Source organism: Vulpes vulpes, chromosome 13, assembly GCF_048418805.1.
Source record: "Vulpes vulpes isolate BD-2025 chromosome 13, VulVul3, whole genome shotgun sequence".
Classification (NCBI taxonomy): domain Eukaryota; kingdom Metazoa; phylum Chordata; class Mammalia; order Carnivora; family Canidae; genus Vulpes; species Vulpes vulpes.
In genome coordinates this window covers 108276292-108289091 of record NC_132792.1, presented here as the reverse complement: position 1 = coordinate 108289091, position 12800 = coordinate 108276292, and positions in this window count along the sequence as shown.

Here is a 12800-nt window from a genome sequence, read left to right as displayed (position 1 = left end):
TCATGGCCACAGATTATTCTTCCCAAGTCTCATGAGCCACTCTGTGAATCAAGCTGTTGACCACAGAAAGGGAAGTTTATAAAAGCCATCATACCCTCCTTCTTCATCAGCAATCTGAAAATAATTTGATATTTTTGACCCTCTAAGGACAGATCTAAAATTTAATCCTTTGTGAAAATGAATACAAAATAGTGTTTGTATGTTTCAATGATACAGACTTTTAAAAACAATTGGGGATTGGTGGTTTGTGATAATGGCCTGAAGTGACGGGGTCATACACTAGTCTTTGAGACCTTTACAATAGCAGTGGAATAGACAGGCTTCACAGAAGTGACAAATGTGGTAAAATAACTATCTACTACCACCATCAGTGGTGTAGCCGCCCTCTGGTTTGACTATATAGTATCTCAATCTTTCCAACACTTCTATTAGATCAATGATTTTCTTAAAATTTACATTTAGCAGATGAGAAATTTTAGAAACAGAAAAATTAAATAACTTACCTAATGGAAGTGAGAGAGACAAGATTGAATCCTGATGATCTCATCTCACTGTCCATACCAGTCCTTCTTTGAGCCACCAAAGCACTGATTAGGGGAATTTATTCATTTGGCAAATATCTGCCACTTATTGCATAGTCACATGGACTGTAATTTCCATTTAGTGGGATGAGTCTAGAACATACACTTCCATTGCCTGGCTCCCATGCCTAAAAGTGAAAAGACAATCATGAACCAATATTTTATTGGCATGAGTTCTGTGCCTTTTCTTTCTAGCATCAGTAGCTTTTCCCATTGCTGGTTGTGTTTCATTCTGAGACGATCTTCAAAACACTTTGCATGGTAATCAGTGGCATGGCAGATGCTGGCCTACCAGCATCCTAGGACAAAAAAGACACATGATGAGGACTATAATCCTCAAAAGCTATATAAGTGCAAATCAATTAGCTCAAGAGTCTCACTGTGTGTTGGAGACTGTAGTGTACCTGGGAACTGAAGGCCCTGAACTCAGTGATACCCTAAGATTGTCTCTGCCTCTGCCTCTCTGCATTCAGAAATCCCTCAGCTGAGTTCTTTTTTCATTTTCCACACCTGGGTGCTCCTGTGCCTACAGCCACGGCCTCTGGTGCAGAGCTTGCTCTTTCCTCCTTTTAGCGGCATCTTGGTCTGAATGAAAGTATACAAATTTATATTGCCCACTGTGGCATTTCTATTCTCTCTCACCACTGTTTTGTTATTTGAAGTGAAGTTTCTGAGAAAAGAGTGTACAGCCTTTGCAAATGGCAGGGAAATGGGTGAATCTTTTGCTGACTTTCACTACCTGGGTGACCTTCAACAGAATTGCATATCTTATGGAATCAGACAGATCTGAGATCTTTTACTTATTTACTGTGGAAACCTGGGAAAAGGATTGATCTCTTTAAAACTTATATTCTGCAACTGTGAATGGGTATGATGCTAACTGCATTCATTATACAATAGGACCAAATAAAATACCATCCACATAGTTTGTAGAAGAGTACATAGCATGTATCTTAAGTGTTAGGTAAATAGCTTTTACTGTTAAAAAATTTATGTAAAGTACCTAACCCAGGATCCAACACTTAATGAATACCCTGCCTACTTCATTTTATATCTTCTTTCTTAAAACATATTTGAGTATTTTGGGGGGGAGGGGTCTCCTGGGGGCCCAGCTGGTTGGGCATATGACTCTTGGTTTTGGCTGAGGTCACGATCTCAGAATTGTAGAATCAGGCCCCACATCAGGCTCTATGCTCAGCACAGAGTATGCTTTGCACTCTCCTTCCCCCTCTGCCACTCTGCACTCTTTCTCTCTCTAAAATAAATAAAACTTAGAAAAACCATATTTGAGTATTTTCTTAAACATAGAACTTCAGCCCTAATTCTTGGCCCTCTGGTCAAGCCCTCTGCTACAGTGGGCTTTCATGGCCAGTCCCTGACTATGTCAGTATCTTAGACCTCTGCCTGCCCTCACCTTTTTTATGCTCTATCTTCCATAGAGCATTGGTAACTTAAAGACATACCTCACCTAATCCCAATATTTCAACCACAAGTAGCATATAAGACTCTTTTCCTTATATTAATTTGGTGGCTAATGTTGAGAAATTCTGAAAATTCTATATTTAAAAAAAATTAGTCATCATACTGGTTCTTAGTTTCCTAGGGCTTCACTAACAAATTGTCATGAGCTTGGTGGCTTAAAACAACATAAATTTATTTTCCTACTGTTCTGGAAACCAAAAATTTGAAGTCAAGGTGTTGATAGGCTGTGAAGATTCCAGAAGGAATCCTTTCTGGTCTCTTCCAGCTCCCTTTTGCTATAGACAACCCTTAGCATCCTTGGCTCCATCATTCTAATCTATTTCCATGGTCATATTGCTTCCTTCTCTTCATCTGTCTTTAGTGCCTTCTTTTCTGTATCTTCAAAGAGCCCTTGTTATTGGATTTAGTACACATCCAAAGGATACAGAATGATCTCCTCATCTTAAGATCCTTAACTCAATTACCTTAGCAAAGACCCTTTTTCCAAGTAAGGTCACATTCATTGGTTCTGGGATTCAAGAAGACATTATTTTGGGGGTCACCAATCTAGAATAAGGAAAAAAATGGAGAAGAAATGAATATAGATCATCACCACTGGAGATTTGTACATTCCATTAAGCCTTAGTGCCACCGCCTCCCCAAAGCAACAACAGCAACCACCACAAAAACCATAGGCAGCCAGGACACACCTTCCTCTCTCATCCATCAGGTTTGACTCTTTGGAAGAACCAGCGTGTGCACCTGCCATCTAAAGAGGTGCATAGAATCACCTTTAAAATGAAATAATCAAGGTCTTAATTCATTGACCTCTCTGTTGAAATTTTTCTTCTAAGAATACTTCACATAAGTGCTTGCTTTTCTGGTTCAAGGCCATCAATCCTCATTTGCCCATGGTCTAATCACCTGAAATAATTCATTTCCTTACTTCTTATCTATTCTTAGTATTTATGTTCAGTTATCATATCCCCACCCACTGCCAACACAGCTCCAGGCTGGATGTATGAAGATTGTTTCATAATCTTTCTCGGTAGGTCACATCCTCTAATCCTTTTATCATTTTTGGATCCTCTCCAATTTATCAATGTCTCCTTCTAAAACAAGCAGCCAAAATGCTGCAAGAGGTGTTGTGCACCTTGGTTTGTTCTGTTTGTTTTTTTGTGGTGTTTTGCTTTTTGTTTTGTTTTGTTTTTAGCAGAGAGATAATGGGTATTCACAGAGAAGTCAGGGGATTTTCAGAAACACATTCTGGAATTAAATCACATGTATTAAGTCAGCCTTTCCCAGTGCTTTATGCACTCCTCCACTGCTTCAGCAACTGCATTAATTTCTTCCGACCATCAGGGTAAAACAGACAGTTCTGGGTGGATTAGTTATGTCTGAAAATAATAGTAGCTACCATTTATCCCATGCTCACCATGTGCCAGCACCTGTGCTTTGCATGTGTTTGTCACCTTGTTTATACTCTCTCAGTCACACAGATGAGAAGACATAGGTTCTGAGAAAGTTGAAACTGTGCCTACACCTACATCTATACAATTGTTCAGTTGTGATGCTGGGATTCAATCCCAGGTTTGGTTACAGTCTGTGCTCCATGATACCACACCTCAGTAAAACACTGAGTCACATTTTAAACTCTAGTGAATCCTGAAGAGTACTACTTCATTTAAAGAGTAGTTAACTAAATATTCAGTTCACTGGCTGGATTCAGCTATTTTATTTTCTCCAAAATTATTTGCTTGTCTAGATTTGGCCTTTGAATCAAGACTAACCTTTCTAAAGGGTCATTACCTTAAAAGGTTACTTAATCTATACCCATGCCTTGGGGGTGCCATTCAGGAAGGTAATTCTTCATTGTCAATTAAGAGCTCTCTATGGGACTTTCACACTATTTCTTTTAAAAATTGTTTTCCATATATAAAGTAGGCAGGACATCCACTTACAACGGGCTTCAATAAAGCCAATAAATTAACTCAATCAACAATTCTACCCAGTCCTGATCTAAGTTCCACAAGTTTTACAAGAAAAAAATAAGAATATATAACTTTTGTTTAGGAACTCGGTCTTAGGGAAGATAAATATCAGGCTCAAGAAAACATAGATAGGAAATACTCAAGATAGTCTATCATCCATGGTGACACTATATGGCATAGACCAAAGGTTTGTAAACCTGTTTAATCAGAAATACCTGAGAGATTTAAAAACTGCATTGCATAAGCCCATGCCCAACCAACTGATCAGATCCTTAAAGGTTGGGATCTGGAGCTTGGTAGTTTAAAACACAAAAACAAAACACCTCTAGATACTTATTATCAATAAGATTTGTGACTTTAGATAATCATTATCAATCAGATCTGTGACTTTTTGGCAGAATATATATTCAAAGATAGTATATTAATATTAGTAATAATAACGATAATATCTTGGTGCTATTTAGTATTCTCAAATTTTCAAAAGTAATTACCACTAACCATTTAACTTGAACTTCACGTTATAACTCAAAATGCAGTTGTATAGACAAGTTGCCACAGTGAAGTAGCACATGATAACACTAAAGCTCAAAGTACTAAATCCCTATTCAGCCCTACCCTAAGTCACATATGTAGTTAAACGGCAGCACCAGTCTGGAACCCAGACCTCTGAATAATTAGTCTAACCCTTCTTCCAGCCCTATTTAGGCAGGTTTCATGGAGGAAAGGTATAAGCTAGTAAGGAAAGAATCCTATTTGGGAACAAATAAAGAACTCTGGATTGGACTCCAGTCCTGCTTCTCATTTGCTTCATCTTTCTAGGCATTATAGGGTTAAAAGTATAGACTCTGGAATCACACCATCCTTGATACAACACTGGTTTTACCATAATAGCTGATGGATTATGGACAAGTTACTTAATTTCTCTGTGCCTTGGCATCCTCACCTGGAGAGTGGGCTCCTGTAAAAATTAAACATGGGAATATATATTAATATATGTGTGTGTATATATCCATGTAAAGACCTGGGGAAGTTTTTATTAAAATACTTTTGTTCCATTAAGTGGTAGCATAGGGAACTTAATCATATGAGTGCAAATGTTTAATTTAATAGTGACTCTTAAAAGAAAACCTTAGTAAGATCACATATGATGGGCAGTTTATAAATCACAAGTTCTGATAATAATCATAATTTCTCTACTTTTAAGAAAAATATATTTAATGAAATTTAGTATTTATTAAGTGTATTTAGTATTTATTAAGTATTTATAATGTGTGCCAAACACTGTGTCAAGTGTCTAATGTGCATTATCTTTAATCGTCAACACAGTCCCATGACCTGTGAACACGTTTTCATCTCCATTTTACAGATACGGAAATAGAAGCTTAGAGAAGCTCAGTAAATTGGCCAAAGTCACAGAGCTTGTAAGTAGGGCGGCTAGGATTAGTTCATAGGTCATTTGTCTCCAGACCCTGTGTCTTCACTACTCTTACTGCTGCTGTATGTGCAGTACCAGCAAAATTTCCAAATGGAAGAAGTTTATCTTTCTTACTTTCCATTTCTTCCTCTGATTTGTTGTCATCTTTCGTGCTTTTTATTCTCTCCTGAATGCCTTCCTTCACCCATACTTACCAACAGTCTTTAGTACTATCTTTTAGTTACACAAATTCTACCATATCGACCCTCTTCTAAGACCAGCTCTTACTAGAATTGATCCACACGCCAAAAATCACTTCCCCCTTCACAATGAAATTGTCGTTTTCTGTTCTCAGCCAGGTAATGAATGCAGAGAAATCTGACTATGTAATTCACAGTGAAGAATATTCTCAGCAAGAAAGATAATCTTTACATTTCTGTGGGAATTTATTTTCCAAAAAGCGTTGGTTAACTGAACTACATCTTTACTTGGTGGAGTGTCAGACTATGAAAAGGTGAAATAGAGGATCTGGCCTGGACTGGGGAGATACTGCAAGGTAAAAGGGCCCAAGGAGCCCTTGACAGAGCTGTGGGTTCCGGCTTAAAAGGTAGACCACAGCTACATTCCAAAGATTCACATATTTGAACGTGAAAAAAGTCAATGTACCCAAGTAAGACTGGCGTTTGGAGGACAAAGATGCTCTTTCATCATTCTATTAAAGGAACTACAATGTGGTGATGGCAGGAGGGGTATTGCATTCTTTTCTCCAGAGTAGCCTGCCCAAACCCCTTCCCGTTTTATTAAATCCAAGAAAGAAGCATTGTCCTTTGGTTGACAGTAAACTGCCATACAGCATTGACTTCGGCTCCTCTTGAAGCCAGTGCTAAGATATTCTCTATAGCATGATATTTACAGACTAAAGAAGGATGGTATTTCCAGGATAAGACAGCAGCCCTCTGGTAGGATCAGCTGTCAAGAAACTCACTTCCGTTAGAAACGACTGTTTTTCCAGTTGTCCCATCACCTGTTTTTCTGCATAAAAGGTTTTTCCTTTTTGGATAAATCTACAGATTCATTTTAAAGTACCCCATGCCACACATACATAGCAAGCCTGGCAGGGAGCCTGAAAAGAAGGGAAAGGTTCTCCTATTTAATACAACATCCCAGGGGGTTGGGGAGGATAAAGAGCACTGGGTGTCTCAATGTCTCTACACGCTTGCTGGCTATCTTCCAGAAATATCTTTGAGAATCTCTTCTGTGAAGCCAACTGCTATGGGAGAGTCAAAGTTGGCTCTGACCTCAAGAAGATGATGTCTATAAGTAAATACAAAGAAAGGAAACTGTCCAAGAGTCAGGTAGTGAAACATAACAATAAGTTCCATATCAAAAGGCAGAATATAATATTGAATACAGATGGTAATAACAGCAGAAATAATACTACCTTGATTGTTCTCTGCTAAACATTTTTTAAAAAGATTTATTTATTTATTCATGAGAGATACACAGAGAGAGGCAGAGACATAGGCAGAGGGAGAAGCAGGCTCCCTGTGGGAAGAAGCCTGATGTGGGACTCGATCCTAGAACCCCAACATCATGAACTGATCCAAAGGCAGATGCCCAACCATTGACCCATCCAGGTGCCCTCTGCTAAACAATTTAAGCATGTATGTGAGTGTGTAATATGTGTATGCGTGTCACATGTGAGTATGCATATGATTTACATACATATACAGATGTGTTATATATACACATATATAATACATATATATTTAATTAATATCCTTAGCTACAATACAAATTGTTACTATTAGCACCTAAGGATATGAGGACTAGGGAGGACTTTCCTAAGGGCATTTAGCTAGTCAGTAAGTCATGGAGAAAATCCCAAACCCAGCTTTGTCAGACTCCAGAGCACATGCTTTTGATCCCTGTAATACTCCCTTCTAATAGTACAGTAAATGCAACAAGGGTTTAAAGAAAAAAAAATCACTAGAGGCTGCAGTGATGTGTGGAAATTAAGAGGTCCTTGCAAAATGGGTAGGGTCAAGATGGAAAGGCAGCAGGAGGCCTAGCATTATGATGGATTAAATAGTGTGAACAAATGTGCCCAGACGATGGGAGGGACAATGGGAAGATTTTGATTAGAGCATGATCTTAAGGTTGAGATTTCATCCTGAGGGCACTGGGGAGTCACAGAATATTCTTGAGTAAGATACATGGCACAATATTCTTTCCTAATAGGAAACTGTCTCCTGAAGGCTTCTTTTAAATGTGGTCATCTATTGTGGTTGTGTTAAAAATAAACACAGAAAAAGAGTCCTTATATTTTGGAGATATATATTGAAATATTTAAGGATGAAATGGCACAAGGTTTAGTGTTTGCTTTAGAAAAATCCACTGTGCGTGTTAAAGGAAAAGGGGTGGGAGTGAAAATGCTAAAAATCTTGTTCATGGGTACATGGAGGTTCATGATACTGTTTTCCCTACTTTTACATATTTAAAATTTTTTTCATGATAATAAGTTAAAGAAGAATCATTAGCAATTCAAGTATTGCTTTAAATGGTGATTATAAAATAAAATAGGAAATAATAAAGCTACCTGTGAATTTTTAATCGTTACTATAAAATAAAATATCAATGAATTTTTCTTTTAAAAAGTGAGTTTGGTATTAGGATCAGCTGTCAAGTCATTTCCCATTAAATTATCTACTTTGAAAAGTAAAATTGATAACAATACCTTGCATACATATAATCCTTTGCTATAAAGTATTTCACATGCGTAATTTCATGTGATCTTCATAGGAATCCTGAGTAGCTGGGCTCCAGCATAAATTTGTCCTCTTTGGCATCTAGCAAGACAATTCTGGTAGAGACTTAAATATCTTACTCTGACTTCTGAATTTTTCATAGCAGTTGAAAATTTAGCAGAGATAGATAATAATGATAAAATAATGGTGATTGTCATTGGTGCCAAAGGACGTGCAAAGATACAAGCACATCAGCAAAAGTCTGAAGATAATGATCCCACCCTCTGTTTTGCATACAGAAGACCCTCAATAAATATTTTTTGATGAGTGAATGATGTATTTCCATGTCCACATATGATTAAAACAGCCATCCACAGGATCTAAAATTCGTTCACATTTGGATATTTTTGCATATGAGTTTTATATATTTTCTAAATGCCTACTGTAGGGTAGATTTTAATCTTTGATAATTTCAAAAAGGTTATGGGGTGGGGTTTTTTTGTTTGTTTTTATCTTACCTTGCCCATACCAGACTTGTATGAGGAAGAAGCTGAGAAGTGGGTCAGGCAATAAACCCATCTGGCTTTTGGTAGGTCTAGGAAGAAAGTCTTTGAGAACTGTGAATCCGGAAACTTATTTTGCCTTATACATTTTGTACCAATTTACCCTTCTTCCTCCTTTCACTTTCCAGAACCATTTTCCTAAAGATATTTACAAATAGGAGGTAGTATAAAATGCTGAAAAGAACAAGAATTTTAATTCATTGAACTTAATATTGATGCCAACAATTTTGTCTTTGGAAGAGTGTTTCTGGGTTTTACTTTCCTAATATGCCTTGCCTACTTTCACGTTACTGCTGCTATGTATCTGCTAGAGATACTGCTACAATTACTCTAAAATGATATGAGTTAACACTCATATGCATGATGCTGGTATAGATCTAAAAAGTTGCTTTTAAGAATAAAACAAATGAAGCTCACACAGTAGAATTGGAAGACCATGTTTGATATTCTAGGCCAGGGTAACCTATCATGTGCTCTTCTATTTGAATTCCCATATGTTGCAACCTGTTCTGCCAGTTATAAGGCTGATAGGCTACGAAGGCATCAGTGGAATGAGAAGTCACAATTAAAACATAGCTTAGTCATTAAGCTGTCCTATTGGCAAAACTGCAGGCCTCTTTTCATGCATTACCAACCATTACTTTGGTGTTTTAGAGGTTTGGCCATTAGGTCATTAAATGCTTTGAGCTCCATTTTCCTTCTCTATAAAAACAGTATGACACTGATGACTAGTGGGCTGTTATATTTATGTCAGCATGAATAATGTAGTAAAAGTAATAACAATCATATAATGGTCATATTTTATATGATAGTTACTTACCATGGTATAATTAATGTATTCTATCTTCATTATTTAATATGGTCCTCCTGCTTTGTTTCACGTAGACAGCTGTTTATGTGGGGACACAGCTGCTGACAGTATCTTGCTTGCCATAGCTGAAGAGAGAGGTGAGAAAGGGAGCCATCCAGCTAATAAATTCATAAGGCTTTCTCTTTTTCCTGCAGTTGATTTCTAAGACTCTATGCTTTGGAATAGGGTTGGCCACAGATTTTGCAAAATATGATTGACAGCCCATGACAAATGTGTTATGTGCCAGGTACATTTCCACATCATTCCATCATTACATACCAATCTTTTACGAGAAGGTGTTCAGGCTTGGGAATGACTTGCTTCAAGACCCAGAGTCAGAAAGTGACAGAACCAATACTGGATCAGATTCACTCCCTGCCTGGGCCCTTTTCACATTCTACCATTTTCCTTGGTCATGAAAGTGCCTTGGTAGAAGACCAAGCAAGAGAAATTAGTTTTATAACTAAACTAGCCTAACTAGCATGGCCCATCATTACACTTGGACCCTTGAATTAATTTATGTTTTATTGTGCAAAATTCAAAGGCAGGTGATAAAAAAAAGGAGCAAAAAAAAAATCATGGAAACATTGAGAATGTTGTTTAATACAGCAGTGTGGCTGTCTAGGGAGCTGCATCCTGGCACTCTGAGGGATGCTCAGTGCATCCTCCTGATCTTCACAGAGCTCCACTTCCAATGGACACTGTCATCTCTGCTGATGAGGGACTCACGTCTCCTTTGAAAATGGTGAATTTCACCTCAGCAGACTCCACCCCATCCTGATTCTGTCCTGCTTGCTGCCTCCTGTTCCTGGTGTGCATAATTGCATGAATAAGCTGACCTGTCAATATAATGGGCCTGCTGAAATTATGGTACAGGAAAAAATTGGGCAGTATGTTTTAGAACTTCCTTTCTGTTTCCATTTTTGATTAAGTTCTGACTTTGAGTATCAAAAAAGATGTAGTTTCCTTGGCAGCAGATCTGTATAGCAGTTGCTAATGAGGCTACCACAGTGAGTTTTCTTTCTGGGGAGATGTGTGGGAATGAACAAGTCTTATACATTGCTCCTCAAGTGAAACTGTTGCCCAAATCTGTCCCCTTAGGCTCACCATTTTAGAAATGTGTAGAATAATACTGCTCTCTATTAAGCATTTTGGGGGAGGATCATAGTTGGTAGAGAAAAGGTATTAGGAGTAATTGGGTTGGGGGTTCAGAGACACCAGCTAAGGAATAGATAAGACCAGGGGAACATTTCAAACCCAAATCCCAAAAGGGGGTTTGTTAAACACTAGTACTCTGTACCTTCACCCACGCTCAGGCTTCTACTCTCTGTATATGTATGTATGCATGACAGGGAATAGGGTTAATGGCCAGGTGGATAATGGAATGGTAGGAAAGACCAAGCACACAATTTGGAATGCTCTTTGAGGTGAGTGCCAAGTTGTGGAGAGTGGGGGTAATTAGATATGTAACAAGCAAGGTTCTTAGTTATAACAAACATAAACTAGTTTCAATAGCTTAAGGCCTATATTAAAGAATATTGGATAGCTCACCAGCTATGCAGCCCAGAACAATATCCAAAGCCATACCACAAAACTGGCCCCAGTAGAGACAGTCTGGTACCTCTGCCAGGTACAAATGTTATGGAAGCCAGACCTGGATGTTTCTGCAAGAACCTTACTTAGCTACCACTGCCCATGGAAACTGGAATGTAGCTACCACTACTATCTCCCAAAACAATTCCATGTGGCGCCTACTTCTTTAAATTATTATCTTACAATTCACCATCTGATTAAGAGGCTATGGGTCACATAAGTATGCTTCAGTTGCAAAGAAGGCTGGGGAATTGAGGACATGGCTCCCATCCAGAGTCAAAAAGTGAGAAATAAATTACCTCAACTTAAAAAGGGTGGTCAAAGTTGCTGGGAGGCCTCAAAATTGACAAATATCTGTTATAATAGGAATCTGTGCAAGGGAAATGGCAAGGAGAGAATGGGATTAAAAGGAACTAGATGACAAGTAAACCCCAGAGGACTGAAATGAACTAATAGGGAACTAGAAGGGCATCGGGCACTATGATTAGAAGTCAAGTAAGACAGGTTGATGACTCATTTTGGGGATCAAGGAGACTGCTGGTTTATGTTAAAACAAGTGTCCAAGGATGCTGGGAAATATGCTAGGAGCAGTTAGCTGATTAAGAGCCTACTCTATTGGATATTAAATCCCTAGGGCAGGCCCTTCTTGATTTAGGGACAGAATGGATCTATGGCTTTTCATTTTGCTTTGGTTTTATAATGTTTTGCTCTGGCTTTATAATATTTTGCTCTGGCTTTCATAGGGGCCAACAGGAATGGGTAGATCTTATATTAATTTATTCAACAAAATTACTGTGCATATGGACATGGTCTAGGTACTAGGGATATAGAGATGAGTAAAATATCATCCCTATCTTCCATATACTTATAATCTATGGAGAGCAGATGCAAAATCGTGGTACAAGTTGAGATTGACAGGGAAAGCTTTATTGAGAAGCCATTGGTATTCTCCTGTCCAAGCTTTCAGTCCATCACAGGTTTTATCCCATGTGTTTGATTATTTATTTATTTTGAAGATCTCTCTCTTCCATTGGAATGTAATTTGTAATGGAAATGTAAACAGGAATTTCTGTTTATCCTTCTATATCCTTTGGTAAAAAATAGATGCTCAATAAATATGTGTTGAAAGAGTAAATTAGTAGATGAAGATGAACTGTGAAGTTAGTCTTCTCAAATGAAAGTTTCTAGGTACAAATTAGATAATGGAGAGATGGAGGAAATTCTAGGAGGAGCCAGTATCACCAGAAGTGTGGGAATGAAGGACAGCTAGGGAAAGGCCAGAATCTACAAATCACATGGAACTATTGAAATATAAAGATTGAAGCCAGTTAAGATGACTGATAAGGTTGGAAATCAATACAGTCAGGCATGAAAGGCCTCTGTGTAAGTTTGCTCTGGGTGCTATAACATGTCGCCATAAACTTAAAGCTTAGAACAACACACATTTATTCTCTCATAGTTTCTGTGGGTCAAGAATCTAAGTGTGGCAAAGTTGAACCCATACCCAGGGTCTCACAAGGCTTGAATCAAGTTGTGACTGGGGGTAGAGTCCCATTTGGGTCTTGGGATGCTCTTCCACGTATATGTGGTTGTTAGCAAC